At 41.0% G+C, this 12,920-nt stretch overlaps 1 protein-coding gene and 1 long non-coding RNA gene across 2 annotated transcripts in view; both read left to right on the forward strand.

Annotated features, from left to right (window-relative positions):
• The window catches only part of LOC125914431 (myosin regulatory light polypeptide 9), a 33,290-nt gene that overhangs the window by 15,120 nt on the left and 5,250 nt on the right, over positions 1 to 12,920 (forward strand). The window lies entirely within an intron of this gene.
• LOC125914437 (uncharacterized) lies at positions 1,132 to 10,715 on the forward strand. The gene is made up of 2 exons (XR_007455307.1): positions 1,132 to 1,502; positions 3,243 to 10,715. It is a non-coding gene; the product is annotated as an uncharacterized LOC125914437 (long non-coding RNA).

A 12,920-nucleotide genomic window follows, 5' to 3' on the forward strand; every position in this document is an offset into this window, starting at 1 on the left:
ACCCCGCCCCAATAGACCCGGACGCCGGGGACCGGGGGCTTCGGAACCTGTTGGGCTGGGCGAAGAGGGTTGATGAAGAGGCCCTGGCAGCGGCCGGGCCTGGGCCTGAACGTTGAGAGGCCGGGCAGCGCCAGGGCGGATGAAGCCGGGCTAGGGAGACGCCCTGCTGGAAGAGGTGGCTGGGTACCGGGCAGCGCGGAGACCGGCCCTGCGTCACCGGGGTGACTTCACACACCTGGTGCCTCCGACCTCCCCGCGGCCCCGCTGCCAGCACCTGCTCTGTGCCGCACACAGGGCTGGATGCTTTGGTGGGTGCAGGAGTCTAGTGGTGCGTGCGTCTTTGCCTTAGGTGAAGTGTCCACGGAAACTTAAGAGAACCTGTACCGGAGTGCATGGTTGGTACAGGCTAAAATGGAACGATGCCCATAGGAGTTGTAACTCTCACTGTGTCTTGCATCTTGTAAAGATTCAGGTCATGCGTGTTGATGGAAGAAAAGGACAAATCACAAGTCAAGAAAGATTCCCTGAAGAAAAAAATCGTAACCTCCTTGAAGACCTTAAATTCAGCCCTAGGAGGTAGAACTGAAGTATTTCTGGCAGGATCTGTGGTAGGAGGTAACAAGAGGAAAATCTCAAAAGGTGGGAATTGTGTTGGGTGAAAAGGAGACAGTGGGGAGACCAGCCTGAATGGAACAAGAACTATAATGAGTAATAGGTGGGTATAAGGGTAGATAGGTAGGTAAGTGAGACGTTTTTATGGATGTCTTGAAAACTTGGCCAGAAATAACAGATTATGTAAGAGGCATTAGGCAGTCATTTTGGATTCATTACTAAGGGAGTAATAAGAAGAAAGCGTGCTTAGAAAATTAGTTTGGCAGCCTTTGTTTAAGATGGATTTGAGGGGCGCCTGGGTGGCGCAGTCGGTTAAGCATCCGACTTCAGCCAGGTCACGATCTCGCGGTCCGTGAGTTCGAGCCCCGCGTCAGGCTCTGGGCTGATGGCTCGGAGCCTGGAGCCTGTTTCCGATTCTGTGTCTCCCTCTCTCTCTGCCCCTCCCCCGTTCATGCTCTGTCTCTCTCTGTCCCAAAAATAAATAAAAAACGAAAAAAAAAAAAAAGATAAAAAAAGATGGATTTGAAATGGTCTTTTCGTAAGAGAAGAATCATAGCATTTTAGAATTCAAAAGAACCTTGAAGATTATCTTGTGAAATAGATGACTTGTCTTATAGATTATCTTTCATTTTATAATTGAGGAAATTGAAACCCAGAGAAGTGAGATAATTTGCCCAAGGTCACTTGAAGGACTCACGTGTGCCTCTCATTTTCTTTGTAAGCATTAGGTGGACCCCACTGGGCCTCATAACTAAGTGCACAGCTTTTTGTTTGTTCAGGCACTGTTCAATGAAACAGCTTCTATATTGGATGGCTTGATGTTTGTTTATGCTTTAATGAGACTGAGTTTCGACAGGATAGACCGAAACTTCTGAAGGACAGATCCCCAGGTGAGGGTTGTGGGATTAGGAAAGATAAGAGGACTTAGAGCCCATAAAGGGGGCTGATTGTCCCTCTCTTCTAGGATTCAAAGACACCAAGTACCTAGGGATGCTTTTCATTGCCAGCAGCGTTGGGATCTTCCTTACTCTGCATCTTTGCTGTGTGGTGGCATTGCTTGTTACCCCCAGCTAGCTACCCATGTTTTCATGATAGAGAATTTGAGCTGTCTTTATATAGGAGAAACGGGCTAGTGGTACAGCTCTGGAGCCAGACTTCCTGAGTACAGATCTTGAATTTAAACGCTACCATTTTCCAGGTGCTTGGGTGGCTCAATCAGGCATCTGACTCTTGATTTTGGCTCACGTCATGATCTCACAGTTCCTTAGTTCGAGCCTTGCTGTCAGGCTCTGCGCTGATAGCTTGGAGCCTGCTTGGGACACTCTCTCTCTCTCTCTCTCTCTCTCTCACTCTCTCACTCTCACTGCCTCTCCCCCACTTGCGCTCTCTCTCTCTCTCTCTCTCTCAAAATAAATAAACTTTAAAATAAACTCTACCATTTTCTAGCTGTGTGGCTGCAGGCACAAATTGTTTATTCTCTTTGCCCTAATTCTCTCTTCTGAGAAGTGGAGATAATAGCGCTGATATCATAAGTTGTGAGGATTAAATATGTTAATACATGTGAAATGCTTAGACCAGTGCCTAGCACATACTTAGCACTCAATTATTGTCTGTTATTAGCATTGTTTCTTCCAGGCGTGGAACAAGGGGGTAACTGGTAAGTTTTGTTGAGGATCTCTTGAGGAAAAGTCCAGTGGAGTTTATGCTGAACCATGGGTAAATCATAGAGAAAAGATTTATTTTAGGAGTAAGATCCAGGATCTACTTTATAATGAATATATGTATATGTAATTCTGTTGTGATAGGAAGCATATGTATGTATTTGCTTTACAAATATTTATGGAGCACATGCCAAGTGTAAGGCAGTCTACTATACCACACAATCGAAGGTAAAAAAGGCTAAATGCCATAAAAATGTATAGGTGAATGGCATGGCAAGAAAATATTACTGGGCAGTAAAAAAAGAGTAAGTCACAGATAAATGCAACAAGATAGATGAATCTCAAAAATGTATTGAGTGAAAGAAGTGAGGCATATAGAATATACACTGTATAATTCCATTTATAAGAATTTCAAAGACAGAACGAATTTATGGTTAAATTAATAAATTTCTGGTGTATAGAAATCTGAGCAATGGTTGCCTCTGGGAGAAGTCATTGACTTGGAAGGAACTTTCTGGAGTGATGTTAACATTTATAACTTGATTGAGATGGTGGTTAGATAAATGTTCACATTTACAAAAACTCATTTTTAAGATCTGTGCATTTTACCATATATACATTTCACTGCAATAAAACAAAATGATATGGTTGTTCAGGGGATGGAATGTTTACTGCCAACTGGGGTGATCATAAAACCCATAATTAAAAAATGACAGCATTATAACATATGTGGTAAATACTAAAATATGTATGCTATGGGGAAAGTTTAGCTGGTACTAAGAGGAAAGCTGTAAAAATTGTGTTTGGCTCTTTAAAAAAATACATATAATAATTTATAGAACTGATTACATATTTGCCTAAATATGTAGCATAAAAACAATGATATGTCATTAAGTATATGAGCTTAATTTTGTGGACTATTCTAGCTTGATTATATACTAAATTCCCCCTTATGATTACTGTTTTTAGACCGTTGCTCATGTATCCAGTCATTTGATCCTCCTAATTAGCACCAACATTAGTCTTGACTACAATAATGACCATGGGAATCCATGAGAAATTTCTAAAGATTCTGTTAGACCTTGGTGAGCATGAGAATTGAATTGGAAATGACTTTAGCTTTTAGCAGAACTGCTCTCTGGTCTTCTGCATTTACTGTCAGTCAGGTCTCACCTTCTGCCTCTGCTTACAAATTGGTCTGGCTAAAAGGAGACCCCCTAAGTATCCTGACCCTAAGCGTCTCCACTACCATTCTACTGTAGCTTGGCTAAAACTTGAACTCTTCATCATCCTTTTGCTCACCAAACCATCTTCTCCTTCCTCCCCAGTTACCTCTTTTTTTTTTCTTTTTGTAAAGTAGGCTTCACGCCCAGCCCAGAGCCCAAACAACCTTGAGATCAAGACCTGAACTGAGATCAGGGGTCAGATGCTTAACCCACTGAGCCGCCCAGGTGTCCCCCCAATTACCTCATTTTGGTTTTTTTGACCAGTACCTGAGAAAAGCACAATAGTTCAAAGATAGAGCTTTTCATGAAACTCCAATTAGGAAACAAGAACTAGCAAAACAGCATAGGAATCAGAACAGGATAGTGTTGATGGGAATGTTGAGGAAGTGGTGATTCTATTGAAGTTAAAAGAGGAACCCATAGAAGGGGTGCCTGGCTGGCTCAGTCAGAGCATGCGACTCTTGATCTCAGGGGTCATGAGCTCAAGCCCCACGTTGGGGATAGCGATTACTTAAAAATAAAGAAACTTCCAGGGTGCCTGGGTGGCTCAGTCGGTTGGGCCTCCGACTTCAGCTCAGGTCATGATCTCACAGTTCATGAGTTCAAGCCCCACATCAGGCTCTGTTGACAGTGAGGAGCCTGAAGCCTGCTTCCAGTTCTGTATCTCCCTCTGTCTGCCCCTCCCGTGCTCATGCTCTGTCTCTGTCTCTCTCTCCCAAAAGTAAATAAACATTAAAAAAATTTTTTTTAAATAAACTTAAAGTAAATAGTATTATGAGTAATTGTGAGCTAACATTTAAAAATCTAGATGGAATGGTTAAATTACTAGAGAAATATTTTTTAAATGCCAAAAGTTAGTGCCTGGTTGGCTTGGTAGAGCATGTGACTCTTGATCTCAGGGTTGTAGGTTCGAGCCCCGTGTTGGGTATAGAGATCCCTTAAAAAAAAAAAAAAGAGGGGCGCCTGGGTGGCGCAGTCGGTTAAGCGTCCGACTTCAGCCAGGTCACGATCTCGCGGTCCGTGAGTTCGAGCCCCGCGTCAGGCTCTGGGCTGATGGCTCGGAGCCTGGAGCCTGTTTCCGATTCTGTGTCTCCCTCTCTCTCTGCCCCTCCCCCGTTCATGCTCTGTCTCTCTCTGTCCCAAAAATAAATAAAAACGTTGAAAAAAAAAAAAATTAAAAAATTAAAAAAAAAAAAAAAAAAAAGAAAAAAAAAAGGAACCCACAGAACTTGGAGAAATTGAATAGAAGGAATTAAAATTTTCTAACCAGGAATAGAAAGTTCCGTATCCAATGTAAACTTGACTGTGGCCATAATTCTGAAATAAAGCCATTGTCCTATTTTAATATTAAAGAGGTCAAGGAAACACAGTGGCTTTTTTTAGTTTTCTAGTACTATATAACAAATTATCTCAAACTCAGCACCTTAAAAAAGCAATAGTTTCTGAGGATCTGGTATTCCAAGGCAGCTGAGCTAGTGGTTCTGAGTCTCATAAGGTTGCAATCCAGATGTCAGCCAGGTTTGCAGTCATCTGAAGGAAGACCAGTCTCCAAGATGGCTGACTCATATGGCTGGTAAGTTGGTATTGGCAGCTGAAGAACCAGACACAAGAAAAGCTCTCTGTCCTCCTATTTACCTAAAAGCAGGGCATAAATTTGCATAGGTGTCCTTCCTCCCCTGTCTACCAGGAAGGACAAAGGTTATTCTCAGGAGACAACGTTAGCCTCTTATCAGCAGAGAAAGCCCTGATTAAATCTACCTAACAAGCCTTACCCTGTTTGCTTGCTTTTCCTGGTAACCTTCCGTCACTAGCCTCTTCCCCTCACACACACCTGTCTTCTTTGTCTTCAGCTGAAGATGATATTTAAGCTGAGTTCTTTTCATTTAAAAAAAATTTTTTTTTAGACTGAGTTCTAAGCTACCTTTCTGAGTTGGCTTTTCCCTGGGTATCTCCGCTGTTACACATGTTAGTAAACTGTTTTCTTGTGAATATGTAATTACAGAAGTGGCAGCCAGGAACTCAGAAGGGTGGAAGGAAAATTATTTTACCTCTTTTCACAGGTCAACCCTTTCCACTGTTGGTGGGGACTGCGCAAGGGCATGAGAAATGTGGAGGCCCATCTTGAAGTTTGGCTACCACCGTAGCCAAGGAACAAGTTCAGATGTTCTCAGAGGCCAGGCCATCACATAAACAAATACCAACTGTGACAGGAAGATGTAGGGAGTAGTGGGGATTCCTCACTGAATACTCATTATCTACAGGAACTTATGAATGCTGGTCAATTGATTCTTTATCATACAGTTTTTCAAGACATCTGAAAGTTGTTTTCATTAAAGTAAACTTAAGTTTTTTACAGTGTTGGCAAGCTAACTCAGTTACTGAAGAAGGCACTTAAAAAGGTCATCCCTGGGAGAAGTAAGTGAACCTCCCTGCGGACTGCATATAGTTTGGCAGCTGCCAGTTTGTGACTTCTGATCTACTTATTTTATTTTAGAGACGAGGAAAGTGAGGCCCAGGAAAGCTAAAATGACCAAAGGTCATGTAACTAACTTGTGAATGACAGAACTAGAATTAGTGTCCAGCTCTCTAGCATCTCCATTAAAACATGACTAAGTTTTAAAAGAACTAAAAGAAACTCGATGCGTAAATAACCAGTGCCTTGTAAATGGTTAACTCATTGGTTCTCAACCCTCCTGAATGGAATCACCTGATGCATTTTTTTAAATTACAAATTCCTGGGCACCACCCATCATCATTCAGTTTCAGTTAGACCAGACTAGGACTTAGGCATCAGTTTTTTTTAAACTTCCAGCAGCCAATATTGAAACCAGAAGGTTAACTGTGGTGAGAGACAGATTTACTTGTCATATGGCGACAGCCCCTAACTGACTTAAGATATAAAGAAGGAACCCTTAAAGGAATGTCAAGGAAGTCCTAGGTAGCTGACAGAATATGCTTCATAAAAGCCAATCAAGTCATATAGGCTGGATAAAGTTCACAAGCAATTTCTGCTTATTAGTAGTGATTATCATGCCCAAGTTTAGATTTACACAACAGTATCGCAGGTGATTTTGCAGACATTTAGATCAGTATCGAAATATGTTGACACCACAGCCACATATACCGGTGTTCCTATATCCCAACCCTTATAAGTTCTGTGAACACTATATACACCTTTAGTTCACTCTATATGAGAAATTTACAAAAATAATGACATATTTAAAGAGGAAGTGAGAAGTATTTACTGCTGTTGATGGTTCTTCATTAAATTACATGCTGGTTTATATGAGGGTTTTTTTTGCTTTTTTCTTTTTTTGTAATTACAGTTTAAGAGTGGAGTTTGGTTGTTGTTTCCTGCTTAACATTTATAAGTTGAACATTAACCTGACAGTCCTAGATAAAGGTTTCAAGCCTTACCTATGATGTCAAACCAAGACCATGACTGACAGGAAATATTGTCACTTGTTTAAACCTACATTGCAGTTCCCATTTCACTGTGCAATTCTGTCCTGTACATTGGTTTCTCCAGTATCGTCTGAATTTATTGGAAAACTCAAGGATTTGAATTCAGAGGAAAGTCACTGCTCAGAAATCAGTGTTAGTGGTCATACTGAAAGTTTTTTATATTTTGTGGTAAGTTCAAGGGGCACCTGGGTGTCTCAGTCACTTAAGCATCTGACTCTTGGTATCTGCCCAGCTGGTGATCTCACTATGGTGAAATCAGGTTCTGTGTCAGGCAGAGCATGGAGCCTGCTTGGGGTTCTCTCTCTCCCTCTCTCAAATAAATAAATAAACTTAAAAAAAAATTGTGGTAAATTAAAAATATCTAAAAGAATATTTAGTACAAAGTGAAAAATAGAAAGTTAGAAATAGCCTTCAATAAATGGGGCTTGGCTCCCAGGTCTGCCACTAGGTGACCTTGGGAAAGTTATTTAATTGCTTTGATCTTCAGTTTCTACATTTGTGAAGCAGGCGTGTTAAGTTTAATGCACATAATGTGCCTAGCATATGAGTCACTCGATAAATGGAATGGAGCCATAAGTTGAGTAGACCTTTAATTTTCTCCTTGGTCTTAAAGCATTTGGGGCTGGAAAAGTAGCAAGAACAAAAATATATGAGGTAACAAACTGTGTGGTGCCATGGACACATACAAGCAGTTTGGTGTTACTGAAGGAAAAGTACAAAGCAGAGAATGGCTAGAGATAAGGCTGGAGAGGTCATTCTAGAGTATGCAAAGGAGGACCTTGTGTACCATGCTTAAGAACTTGTATTCTATACTGTATGCAGAGGACAGCCAAAGATTTTTAAGGGAAAGATAAGGTCATATTCATATTCATGTGTTAGACACCACTGGCTGGAATTTAAAGGGCAGTTTAGAGGGATGAAGAAGCAAGAAGATAGGTTAGTTGGCTATAGAAATATATATATTTTTAAGTTTATTTATTTGACAGAGGCAGAGACAGCATGAGTTGGGGAGGGGCAGAGAGAGAATCCCAAGAAAGCTCCGCACTACCAGCAGAGCCCGACATGGGGCTAGAACTCACACAACCAATATCATGACCTGAGCTGAAACCAAGAGTCGGACGCTTAACTGACTAAGCCACCCAGGCACCCCGACATAGAAATATTCTACACAGAGATAATGAAGGCCCAGTTTAGGGTGGTGGGAGAGGAAAGAGGAAGATGAGCAAATCTGAGAAATAATTTAAGAGGTAGGGCTTGATTCATCAGGAAGAGGGATGAGTTGGGGATGACTCCTAAGTTTTTGGCTTGGTGAGTAGGTAAATGACAGAAAACTAAGACAATTTAGAAGTGGGAAGATAATGAATTCACTTTTCAACACATTGATTATGAGTGTCTGTGGGATGTCCAGATGAGTGCCTTTCATAAGCAGTTGGACATTGGAGTCTGTAGCCAAGGGAAAGGTCAGGCCTGATGATACAGATTTGGGAGCCATTGAATGTTGTCAGACCAGTGAGAGTTGATGAGATCATCCAAGGAAAGCAGAATGGAAAGAATTTTAATAAGCCATGGACTGCTAGAATATTGGGAAACATGAATACCTAGGTGAGTGGAGAAGATAAGAGCCTAACAAGAAAATGGAAGAGGACCAATCATAGAAATAGAACTGAGAGAAGAGTAAGTTGGTATCACCAAGTCAACCAAGTATTTAACGTAAACGAACCTCTCCAGTATAACATTTAGGAGTTTCCCTCCTGAGAGTGATGAGGTTTTGGGGTGGGGTTTGTGAGGTCCGGAGCCAATGGACAAGAAAAAATTCTTGAAGTCTTTGGTGCAAAAAGGTGATTTTATTAAGGCATGGGGACAGGGCCTGTGCATTGTAAGTGTGGGGGGTTATGGGTTTATGGAGTTGGGGTAGAGGGAGTTGCAAAGAGACTTTCACATACTAAAGACTTACTGGAGGCCTAGCTATTATTTAATGTCAACCTAAGGTTGTTTTTCCCTCTAGCAAAGCATTAACATTAAGTCACAGGGAGTTCCTGGACTTCAGGCTATGATGGGATTGCCTTTTTCTGGTAAACTGGTGTGGACTCTTATCAGTTTAACCATTTGGGTGTTTTTTGTTTGTTTATTTTTGGGTTTTTTGTCCTTTCCTGGTTTTGGGTAGCCTGGAGTGTCCAAGGAGTATCATACATGTCCCACCTGGGTGGGGGGTGGGGGGAGCTGTTGGCCTGCACTTTGCCCTCAGCTTGCCCCATGTTACTTCATCAGGAGTGGAAGGTATACAAGGTTGGGAACCTTGCATTCTCTTTCCATTTTGGACAGTTCATTTCTACTGTTACTGTTCACCAAGGCCAAGAGGGATTTGGCAGTTTGAAAGCAGTTGCAGTAGAGGGGAGAAAAGCCAGATTGTGGTGGGTTGAGAGTGAGTGGGAAGTGAGAAAGTAGAGAAAGCCAAGATACTTATCTCAGAAGAAAAGGAGAAAGAGGATGGTAGTTTCTTTTGGGGGTAGATTTCTTTTGAGATTGATTGTTTTGCTACAACTTGGCTTCACTCTTCAGCTGATATTCTATTATCAGCTCATATTTTATGTGCGTGTGTAGTGTCTATAGGTACCTTATATGTGTATAAATGTGTACTATTTAAAATGTGTACTATTTTAACATGGAGTAACGAAAAATTTTTTTATTTTTAATGTTTATTTTTGAGAGAGAGGCAGAGAGAGAGGGAGACACAGAATCTGAAGCAGGCTCCAGGCTCTGAGCTGTCATGTCAGCACAGAGCGTGATGTGGGGCTTGAACCCACGAACCGTGAGATAATGACCCGAGCCAAAGTCGGATGCTTAATTGACTGAACCACCCAGGCGCCCCAGGAAGAAAAAAAAAAAAAAAAAAACACTTTTAAAAGAAATTGTGGTGTTATATTGAGCCTATTATCTGCTCTATAACATATTTTGATTAGGGTCATTTAGTGAATTGCTCTTGTCTTTCGCTTTCCTTCCCTGTTTCCTTCACTCTAGGGGTCAGACTTGGCTCACCATCTAAGGGCTTTTCCAGCCTTGTTGGTTACTTCCCCATTCTCTCTCACAGGCATTTCCCCTAATAAAAAAATTTTGCGTGTTTAATCTCATCTTGGCAGCAGCTTCCTGAACTCCAAATAAGCTTCAGAAATGTTTAAATATTTTGGGTAGCTGTAAGGTTAGCATGACACAACCAATTTTTTTTTAAATAAAAATTTACTCTTTGGGAGTTTTTTCTCAGTGACTATTACAAACATAATTTGTGGATACTGAGAGAACTAATTCTTGCCTTCCTATTTACTGTCTTATGTACATATTATGACTTGAAGAAATAGAATCTTGGGATTTTTAGCATGAAAAAATTTTGATCCAACAGTTTTGGAATGGGAAGAAGAATTAAAGCATAGTCAAGTGCCTTGCTGGTGGACCACATTCTGTCTCTAACCTTCAATATAACTAAGCTGAAATAAGCTAAGTTATAGGACAGAAGAGAAAATTAACATTTATTCAGGACAAGTATGTGGGGTAGGGAAGGAGTTGGAATGTTAGAATGAGAAACTCTAAGGCTGATGTACTTCAACCTGCACCACTAAGCCAAGCTTTAGAATACCCAGTGGTGTATTTTTTTGAATTGAAAAAAGAAAAGTAAACAATGTAGATTAAAAGTCCAAGACTCGAGCATGCAACTCTTGATCTCAGGGTTGTGAATTCAAGCCCCACATTGAGTGTAGAGATTACAATCTTAAAAATAGTACCAAAAAAATTAAGTCTAAGACTAAAAGTCCTGGAGACCCAGGTCCAAAATTGCCTTGGTCAGCCATTGCCCCATCTAGTCATCTGCTTTCACACTATGGGGCTACAGAATTAGAGAACAGTCCCCAAGACCACCCTCATTTCTGACACCGGTTGCAAGTTTGGGTCCCCAAGACAACCCTTAGTTTTGATAATTTTGCTAGGATTCACAGAACTCATTGAAAGCTGTTATACCGTTAGTTATGGTTTATTACAGTAAAAGGGTTCAGATTGAAATCAGCCAAGGGAAGAGATGTATGTTGCATAGTCCAGGAGCATTCCAAATGCAGAGCCCCCAGTTGTCCTCTTCCTTGGACAGTGTTGACCCCTCCTGGCAATAAGATGTGACAATATGCATGGTGTATTGCCAACTAGGAAGGCTTACTTGATCTCTGATATCCATAGTTTTTACTGGGGCTCTATCACATAAATGCTGTCAGCTGCTCTGTGGCTGACCTCAGTCTCCAGCCCCTTGAGTGGTCAAACTGATAACACATGACCCAAAGCCCTCACAATAAATTACATTATTAGGCTGTCTGATATGACCCAAGACCCTGATATCAGCAGGACATTCCACAGGCTTAGAGATTACCTCCCAGGAGCAGAGGGAAAAGGCCAAGACTCTCATTGAGCAAAATTGTTTACTACACAGGGCCATTGATTTTATATTTTAACCTAAATAATACCTATCTCATAGGGCAATTGTGAAGATGGAATAAGACATTGGATTGAAAAATGGCTCTGGTGCCTCTGGGTTTTCCAAGATAATATGTAACTAGTAATGGTGGAGCTGAGATTTGAACTCAGGACTTTCTAATCCCAAAGCTGATAGTATTTTTGTGTTGCGTTTATCTACATTATTTGAAACTGCAAATAAAAAATGGAATGAAATGTTTATTCTATTTGACATTTATGGGGTGCTTGGGTGGCTCAGTCAGCTAAATGTCCGACTTCAGCACAGGTCATGAACTCGAGCCCCGCATTGGGCTCTGTGCTGAGAGCTCAGAGCCGGGAGCCTGCTTCAGAGTCTGTGTCTCCATCTCTCTCTGCCCCTCCCCCACTCATGCTGTGCCTCTCTCTCTCTGTCAAAAATAAACAAACATAAAAAAAAAAATGACTTTAAATTATTGATGGCTTTCAATAGAGTGTTGGAGGCTGCCACCAAAGCCATATTACAGAGAATTGAGGAGTGATTGAAAAGATGAGAAAGTGAAAATAGTTGAGTATTACACTGGTATTCTAAAAGTTTTGTCAAAGGAAAGGGGAAATGTCAAAGGAAGGGATGCAAGATTGAGTCATAGGTTTTGGGATGCCTGGCTGGCTCAGTCAATAGAGCATGTGACTCTTGATCTTAGGGTCCTGAGTTCGAGCCTTGTGTTGGGCATAGAGATGACTTTTAAAAAGTAATGAAAGAAGAGTAGCTTTTGATAATTTTTTAAAGATGAGAGCCTTTGAACATGTACCATACAGTGACTATACTAGTCTCTACAAATGTCCTCTCATTTAAGTCTCACTTGCACTGAACTAGAGGCTGTGTTTTGCTGTAAAACTGAAGATCGAGTGAGCTTCCCTGGTTTCCACACTGTTTTGAAAAACCAAGATTCAGAGAGCTTATGCAATATTGGTAATAAAATGGAGTAAAAAGAAGAGTGCCTATTGTATAGGATTGTTATGAGGATTCAATGGGACAATCCTTGTAAAAAGTAAAATGTCAGCTTTGGAGCATTTCTCTTTAGGAGAGCCCCAAACCCTCTTAACGGTGCTTGGCACATAGTAAGCTACTCAGTAAATGCTGGCTATTGGTATGTATTTTTAAACTAATTTCCACTCAATAAAAATGGGTTTCATGGAATTTGGGGACAACCTATATAATGATTTCTGTTTCTTAAAATTTTCAAAACTGCTTTTTTCCTAGCCATTTAACTGTCACATTGGAAATAAAGCTTAAATGTATATGTATTCCTACCCAATTGAAGTAATAATTCTACAGTAACCTATTTTTACTCACTGGGGTGCCTGGGTGGCTCAGTTGGTTAAGCATCTGACTCTTGATTTCTGCTTAGGTCATGATTTCATGGTTCGTGGGGTCAAACCTTACATCAGCACAGAGCCCACTTGGGAGTGTCTCTCTCTCTCTCTCTCTCTC

Source organism: Panthera uncia (genome assembly GCF_023721935.1).
Source record: "Panthera uncia isolate 11264 chromosome D3 unlocalized genomic scaffold, Puncia_PCG_1.0 HiC_scaffold_8, whole genome shotgun sequence".
Lineage (NCBI taxonomy): Eukaryota > Metazoa > Chordata > Mammalia > Carnivora > Felidae > Panthera > Panthera uncia.